This window comes from Hibiscus syriacus, unplaced genomic scaffold (genome assembly GCF_006381635.1).
Source record: "Hibiscus syriacus cultivar Baekdansim isolate YM2019G1 unplaced genomic scaffold, ASM638163v2 tig00001644_pilon, whole genome shotgun sequence".
Lineage (NCBI taxonomy): Eukaryota > Viridiplantae > Streptophyta > Magnoliopsida > Malvales > Malvaceae > Hibiscus > Hibiscus syriacus.
This window is the reverse complement of record NW_024061878.1, coordinates 6,893,501-6,902,605: the sequence shown is the minus strand read 5'-3', so window position 1 is coordinate 6,902,605 and position 9,105 is coordinate 6,893,501. Positions and strand designations below refer to the sequence as shown.

Below are 9,105 nucleotides of genomic sequence, written 5' to 3'. Positions count from 1 at the left end.
AAACCTAAAATGAATCTCATATTAGATAAATATGGTATATATAAAAACAAGAGAAAATTCGAAAATAACAGCAATTAGCGAAAGATCCCAATCTTTAATAAACTATACATTATAGTCTAAATTATTATTTTGGTCCATTTAAGTATCTAAATTTATATTTTTAATTATTCCTAACATAATTTATTTTTAAATTTGATATTCGACGTTAAAAATATAACGGTGATGTTGACATGCTTCCATAAGGTAATGTCACATCATTATTAAAAAAATATATATAAAAATATCACGTCGATAGTTCTGTTAATTATTTAACGATAATATATCGAATTGAAACCTAAACTAAAAGCTAAATATAATTTTAAAAATAGATAAAGTTAAAATATCAAAATGAAATAAAAGTAATAGTTTAAATACTAAACTTGTAGTTTACCCTCTTTAATATCAGATTACAGGCGCAAGCACGGCTCACATGAATTCACAAGTTGGTGTTTTGAAGTTTTGAGGATAAGCTTATTCCTCCGGTAAGTACACCCAAAGCCATGTCTGGGATTGCCACTGGCTTCCCTTTAAAGACCATCCCGACTAGACCCACCAAGACCATACCTTTACTCCTTTCTTCACTCGAATCCAAACACTTCGGCATTCGTTTCCGCATCCCAAACACTTTCACCGCGTCTTCTCCCCACTGCCCTGCTCCGCCTGCTATATCTTCCCGTTACGGTGGTGGTGGTTTTCGGTCTGCCTCCGCCCGGTCGTTCCAAGAAGAATGATGAAGACCAGGCGCTTGATTTATCTGCCATCAGGTTTTCGTTTGTGTTGTTTGATTCTATTGAAACTTTGGGGTAGCTTTGTTTCTTTCATTTCTTTCATTTTTTCAATTTGAAGGGTTTTGTTGTTTTTCTGTGTTGCTTTGGTTTTAGGTCTGATTCTGTTAGGCTTATTGATGAGGAACAAAATATGGTTAGTGGCATTTTCCTTTTATCTCTCTTTTTTTTGTGTTTACTGATAAGATGGCATTACATTGATTTCTTCTTATCAATTGTCAAATTGATTTGCTTTTGTTAATGTTTAGGTTGGGGTAGTGTCTAAAAGCCAGGCCATTGAAATGGCTGAAGATGCAGGACTCGATTTGGTATGCTTTTATCCTCACTATGTTAGTAACTAGAACTTATTAGTTTGTACAAACTGGAGAAGTTTTGATTTTTTTTTTCGCTTGAATGGATCACTTGATTTTCATTTGTTTTGTGAATATATTGTTTGTATTGGTAGCACAATATTCTCACAAGAGTTTGTGCATTGTTAACAGTTGATTTTTTTAGTTTTGTAACAATTTCAAAAACTTATTTTCTTCATACAAACATCAATTTTTCTATTACTTTTGGATGGAAAAAAGAAATTATAAAGGTAATAATCCAATTGAGCCTTTTACACTTCCATGGTGTACAATTGGTTTTATTACATATGAATTTTATGTGATATTACAAAGAGTGTGTATTTAAATCCACAAACTTTTGCTTACTGGGGATGGGAAGCTTTATGATTATGGTTTAACTTCCATGCTTTAGGTATCAGCGTTATTGTAGTTATTCTCCCTTTGTGGCTACATGAAGGTTAAGCAAAGTGCTTGTTTAATACCTCATGTCTCTTTGCCTAGAAGACATTTGTTGCATGCTATAGTATGTATATGAGCTACTTGCCTGAGAAGGTATCGATGCCATCATAGTTTGGGCATTTTCAGTTTTAAATATGGTATTAGGTTATACTTGGTATTGGTTTTGCCAATTTTCCTACTGTTGCATAAGTCTCTAGATGCTAGTTCATATCCTTAAGCTTCATAATAGCTCATTTTAGTTTGGATTGTTTTATTTGACTTTTGTGAAAAATTGATTCCAAACGGCAAGTAGGGAGAGATAATATGAAATGATCAACTACATGTTCAAGCTAGTGATTGATGCTATACTGGTCTTTGATAAGGGTACTGTGAACCTACAATCTGCTTTGCTCTAAGAAGATACAATAAAAAATTAAGGTTTGTAGGGACATTCAATTTGGTATTTCATTATACCATCATCTGTTCGTTGTCTCTTGTTTTTTCTTCTTGAATTTACTTGAGTAGCCTATGCTGAGTTCATCAAAACTTGTAACTTTTCTCTTTTAGAAAAAAAAGTTTCTTTGAAATTCTTTGTGTTGTGTGTGTAGTGTTGATGCTGAAATTTGTTTTAATACCACTTTTGCAGGTGATATTATCTCCTGATGCAGATCCTCCTGTTGTCAGAATAATGGATTATAAGTATGATACGCTTTATGATAACTTGAGAGAGATAGTATTAGTATATTATCATTCATTCATTTATGGAATTTGTATCCTACTAGTTTACAGGAAATAGTTGTGAAATAAAAGTGACTGCTAAACTGTGATCTTCTTTTTGAAAGTCAAGAAGGGGGAAGAGATATTTAAAGCTTTGAGCATCCCTTTTAAATGAGACAAAAGTAACTCCATTTACCCTCTCAATATGATGTAGATAAAGGGTGGGGGGAATCAGTTGAGTCTACCAGGCCTCTTCATTACCCTACTGAAGAAACTGAATTTTCATAGAAATTCATGCCCACATTATTGAAGGAAGCGCTATTGGATCAAGATAAAAAAATATTAAATTAATAGTCGTAGTTTTACATATCTTTTCCTTTTGAAATTTCATTTTGAAGTGTATTAATATACTTGCTCTTACCTTTTCCTCAGAATATAGATATGAACAGCAAAAGAAGAAGAAAGTACAGCAGAAGAAAAGTGCGTTTTAATGTCCTCTCTGTTAGAGCTTTCTCAATGGGGAATGCTAAAGTCATATAACATCTGGCTGGTGGCAAAGTACTGTTCTAATTTAATATCTTTATGATTTGATCCTGTTGACACAGCCAGATTGACTATGGATTTAGCTCCCTGTGCATTTCTATTTGATTCATGACTAAACTTTCCTTTTGCGGATGATTGCTGACTAAACTATTATTTCTCCTGTCAGCCAATCGCATGGATCTTAAGGAGTTGAAAATGGGGTGAGTATTTGCATTATACTTCTATGTCCTCTTTGTTAGACTGAACTATTAAACTCTCCTTTGTGGATTGATGCTGACTAAACGTTCCGCCGGAAAACGGAACTCCTCCGGGGACAAAACTGAACATGTTTTGGAAATCTAAAACATAGTTCTTTGTCTTTAATCTCACAACATTTTGGCTTTTATTATTGACGCAGGAGCTTTATTATAATAAGTTTCTCCATGTTTTAAATGTAGGACTAACTGCTAAGATTAAAATTATCTTTGTAACCCTAGTATAAATAAGCCTTAAAAATACTACAGTCACAACTTATCATTATTGTTTTATTTGAATTATATAAAATCTATAGGTTTTCCATAACTTTAATTTTCTTCAGTTCCATCTTTCCCTTTCGTATTTCAGTCATAATTCCAGTATTTTACTGCTGATTTTCCTTCTCAACGACATCAATTACACTCCTTTGTCTTTTTGGTCTTGTTGATGTGTAATTTACAACCATAATTACAAAATAAATTTCTCTCGGTGAATTTACTTCGTACGTATGCTTCATATATATTTGACTGCTGTTAGTTTTTTTTTCTTTTAAGCATCGATGACTTGGTAAATGAACTATAATTCTACTATTTAATATCTTGATTGTTAGTTTCTAGGTCCGAGATGTTTTATAATTGTATCATTAATGTGCAGTTTATTTATTTACGATGAAATGATTTACTCTCTTGGGAAAGAAAGATGACATACCACAACCTACCCTTCTGCATAAACCCTATACAAAGGCTTGCAGTTTAACCTAGTTTTCTTGAGGCCGTGTATTTCCTTTGTTGAAATTGCAAATATAAGAAAAGCCTGATATTAATAGGGCTCTAGGTTTGTGGTTTCCTTGATATACAAGTGTCATTCGAGTCATGTTTTCATCAACACTGGAGGCGAAAAGCTCTGATAAATTACCATGGTAGTGTCCTATGAATGGTACTATCTCAGTGAACTGATAAATGATCATACTTGGTATTGAATCTAACTTTCCCTAGTCTCTTCCTTGATATGGAAATGCCATTGGTCAACCAAAGCTCTCTCTTTCATCAACGGTTGGGGGTAAAAGTTTTTGAGAGTAACTCATTTGACCGTGGCTTCTATCAAGAATCGTATTCCAAAGCTACAATAAATATCAAATTTTAGTTCTTTATTGTTTTGGCTAAATTGCTTTTGTTTGTTTCAAACAGTTATAACATTGATGAACATGATTATGCCGTTCGTTTGAAAGCTGCAAGGAAGTTTCTGAACGACGGTGATAAGGTGTTTTTCTTCTTTTTTCTTAGAGGTTTTTGTATAAATATTTATGCTTGGCATGCTACATATCGGCCAAAATCATTTGGAGTTAAATAGCAATGAAATATTTTGATCTATGCTGTCAGGTTAAGGTCATGGTGAACTTGAAAGGTCGAGAAAACGAATTTAGAAATATGGCTATGGAACTCATCAGGCGATTCCAGAATGATGTTGGGGAGGTACATTCGTGAAGCATTATTATTGTTTTTCTTCCATCAATAACTAATATGCAATGTTCAAGGGAAAGAAATTAAATATCATCATATAAAGCTCTCAAATTTCCAATAGTTGCCTTATTGTAATTTGCCTGAGATTTCACTTCCGATAATGCTTGTGCCGTCTAATGGATTTGTTCGGGTTTCATACACTGTTCGTAATCTGTTATCTGAAAGCTGCTGCTCGTAACTGCAATCGTAAACCCCATCTTTGATCTGCAGCTTGCAACTGAGGAAAGCAAGAACTTCAAAGACAGGAACATATTCATAGTCTTGGTTCCGAACAAGGCTGTTGTACAAAAACTCAACAAGATCCTGGAAAGAAAAAGGATAAACCGACCAAAAATGAAGTCTCGGCTGGTATCTGAATCACGAAGAGTATGTTTTTGGCGGCGTAACAGTCGGGCAGGTAGATTATGTTCTTCAACCATGGGGTGTCTTGTCCTCAAAATGTCTTTGTACAGTAAATTAGTCTGTCACAACATGTTTTGAATGTTTATTCCATTAATTACAGAAGCAACCTTTTCTGCATCAAACATTTGCTACATTTTATAGGACCAGAAATGAATCATCTTTTGTTGTGCTCTTTGTTTAATGGGACTTGGTCGATCTACGACATGAACTGAATTAGTTTGCTTTGTTTAATGGGACTTGGTCGATCTACGACATGACTGAATTAGTTTTGGTTAAACAATCAGTCAGTAAAATTAGTTTGGTCGGAGAATAGTTAATTTGTTCTGCCTTTCAAAATGAATTCAAAATGAATTTGATAATTTGTTCTGCCTTTCAAATGAATTTAGATTAATTCAAATGAAAGAATTACATTAAAATTCAAATTAACTAATTTAAAAAATTTATAAAAATATGTTGTAAAAATTTAAATTTTTTAATTTTAAAACTTTAATACTAAAAATTTTATTTTAAAAATTCAGTTACCATTTGTAAACTTTATCTAAAGTTACCTTCAAGATGTTATGTCCTCGAGGGTGAATGCACTAAGTGGCTCGTAGAGATTAAGTGCATCCCATATTTTGGAAAAATTATTAATTTAATTTAATGTGTTTAAAAAGAAAAAAATTACATACCCATTTTCCAGAAAAAAGAAAATTAAAATTTTAAACATCTATCTTAAATTAGGTATCTGTTACGGAATATCCTTTTGTCACCTTTTCCTCCTTAAGACAAAAATGTATAGTTGTATTATCAAAGTCCAAGATGAAGCACTTGAATAATTAATTTTTATTAATAGACATGCCAAGTGTGTATCATTTACCAAGTTATTTTCCATTATTTGTCACCATTCCCACCATATAATTCATAGCTTAAAATACACGTGTAGGTCATGAGATTAAAAATTAAAAAAAATAATGTGAATTTGAAGCAAATATCTTGGCTTGGTTACAAAACAAAGCCTTTATATGCCTGTATAGTTTTCTTTTTCCTTTCATTTTCCTTTATTATATCACTTTTATCTGTGATTCATTTATGATGATTACCTTGTGAGAGAAGAAAAATCTCACTTATTATAGAGTGAAGACAAGATTAAAAAAAATTATCGCACGAACCAAGTGACCTTATAATAAGGATGACTTTTATCGTTAGAAATTTTGGGTTTGAGCATGTCGTTTATAGGGATATTTAAACGTTTATTATCAATGATTAAGAGTCTTTCGAATATATACTCCATCACATTCACCTCATACTAATAAAAAAAGATAAGATCATCACATAATTTATGCAGGAAATATGAATTATTAAGAAATGTATAAAAATTTGAGGATATAAATTTAAATTTTAAGGGTACGAGTCATTAAAAGAAAATGAAAAGAAAACATTTAAATTTATATAAAGGTTTAAAATTTATGAACAGTACGATCGTGTCTCTCGCCCTAAAATTCGAATTTTCTTTCGTTATTTACTTATATACCTATCAAAAAGTTTTATTTGTATTCATCCCATAAAAAAATATTTTGAATTTGTTACCATGTATCCGAATATCTATTGAATTTCTCACTCTAAAGTTACCATCCAAACCGTTTTCTACTTAGACTCATCAACCAACTAATCTCGCCTTATTTCTTCCTATATTCTAAGCAAACCCCCACAACCATCACCATCATATCACCACCAATATTTCCACTTCACGAAGCCTCCCCCACTCTATAAAGTATCCAACACCTATATCTTCAAAACTAGTTGGACTTAGGATCAACAAATCAACATTGTTGTTCTCCATGACGAGGAATCATGATCCATCGGAAAAGGTTGGCAATGGTGGTGGTGGTGGTGGTAACAAGCTTAGGAAAGGGTTGTGGTCGCCGGAGGAAGACGACAAGCTCATCAACTACATGTTGAGCAATGGGCAAGGGTGCTGGAGTGAAGTGGCCAGGAGCGCTGGTCTGCAAAGGTGTGGCAAGAGCTGCCGGCTCCGTTGGATCAATTATCTGAGACCTGATCTCAAACGGGGAGCCTTTTCTCCACAAGAAGAAGAGCTTATTGTTCATTTGCATTCCATTCTGGCAACAGGTGTGCTTCCTATCTTCATGCATTCTTATTTGTCAAGGTTATTTATTTATTTATTATGTGTGCATGTATTATTTGTGAAGAAGAAGGTTGTCGTACCTTAAAAATTTTAATTTTTTATATAATTTAAAAAAATTTAGTATTTTTTATTGATTATATGCTTTTATCTCCAAAATTTTAAAATCTTATAAATTTGTCCCAACATGAAATACTACGTTCCTTGTTTTTCTTTGTTTCCTATTGATTATCTAATTTCGTACCCCCTAAAATTTTAAATTACCTTGTATTTTAGGTTTTTTCTTTGTATTTTCTATTGATTGTCTAATTTCTCACCCCCTACAATTTTATAACTTCGTATCCCCTAAAAATTTTAATATAACTTCTTAAGTTCGCACCCTGAACTATTTTTTTTATCCGTCCCTGAGTACATATTAAGATATAACTGTCCATTGTTAAATATTAATCTTAATTATAAAATATGTAAAACTTATTTTTTATATAGCCTAAACTTTTTATGGTAGCTCTCATTTTTCATCACCTAAAATAGTTTTGGGTTCATTTATATCAAAAATTGCATTTGCCATATTTGCAAGGTACATTATTCCATATATTTATACACACACGCGGATCTAGAAATTTTTTCGAGGGTGGATATACATATATTAATAATATGATTTTTTTTATACGATAAAATTTCAGGGTGGACACCGAAAAAAATTTGAATTTTAGAAAATTTTAGGATCGTCACGTGGCCACCTTAACATGACGCGTCCGCCACTATATATATGTTAGAGTGATTTGAGGAGAGAAACACCAGTGAAAAGCTCCCATTGTTTGGTTTGCTTTGCACATGCAAACCATAAAGCCTCGAGTCAATGGGGGTGTTTAGAGTAGTTGTATCAATTATTAAAGTGTGAAGAGAAAGTAACATGAATAAGCCAAGTTCGTTCATTTTTAGAATTTGGATATTTTTATCTATTAATGAATTAAGTTGTAAGGAACATGAAAGATAGTGAATTTAACTCACAATAGTCTGAAATGATTACAAGATAGTATATCTTTAGATTATTTTTTAATTATTGACAACACACGTACTACATAAGTAATTACTTAAACCCGAGACTTCTAAAGAAAATAACTATCCGTTTTACTACTAAAAACACTCGATGAATTCAATTTAACGTCGGATGTAAGGATGAAAAGTACTTATTGACTCTTTTGTTTCATTGTTTGCTCATGTTTCAAACGCTCAAAGGTGGTCTCAAATACGGCTCGTCTACCTGTCGTACCGACAACGAAATAAAGAACTTTTGGAATTCAACAATAAAGAAGGCTAAAGAATTTGTCATCCGCACCCGATGCCATGTCAATGCAAGAACAATGCATGTTGCCTGTGCACGCGGATTTACCATCAACTTCGTCCAATTCTTCCTTGCAATCCATGTCCTGAACCACACCACGGCGGGCAACTCTTTACCGATGCTCGAGCATGGACTCGACGTGTTCGGGGCGACTGGATACGTCGATCCAGCCCTACGTGCGACAGATATCACTATAACGGAGAGAGCTTTTGCGGCGAAAACGAGATGTATAGCGGTGTTGACTATGTCCCTTCTTTGGAAAGCATTGGAGAAAAGAACCCTAAAACCGAACATACGGCTGATGTTTGGAACATCGACACCCTTTCAATGTCATAAACAGTAGTGATAGTAAACAACGTTAACAAATCCGAAAACATAGCAACGCGGCTGTTGGGAATTTTGGATAGGAGAAGATCTAAAAGTTGGAGAATGGGACTTTGAGGACTTGATGAAAGATGTTTCTTCCTTCCCTTTCCTTGATTCCCAAAGCTGATATATATCCTACTCATACAATCCACTTCTTTACTGGGAAAAAATAAACACAAAAAGAGCATGTTTTTGGAGTTTACTTTGGCCTCTGGTAGAAACCATTTGTGTAAGTTATAGGAATAATTGAGCTGTAAATATA

At 33.2% G+C, this 9,105-nt stretch overlaps 2 pseudogenes; both read left to right on the top strand.

The window, feature by feature from the left end:
• Positions 1-484: 484 nt before the first annotated feature.
• On the top strand, positions 485-5,206 carry LOC120129837 (annotated as a pseudogene).
• A 1,621-nt stretch (positions 5,207-6,827) lies between these two features.
• Positions 6,828-9,105, top strand: LOC120129018 (annotated as a pseudogene).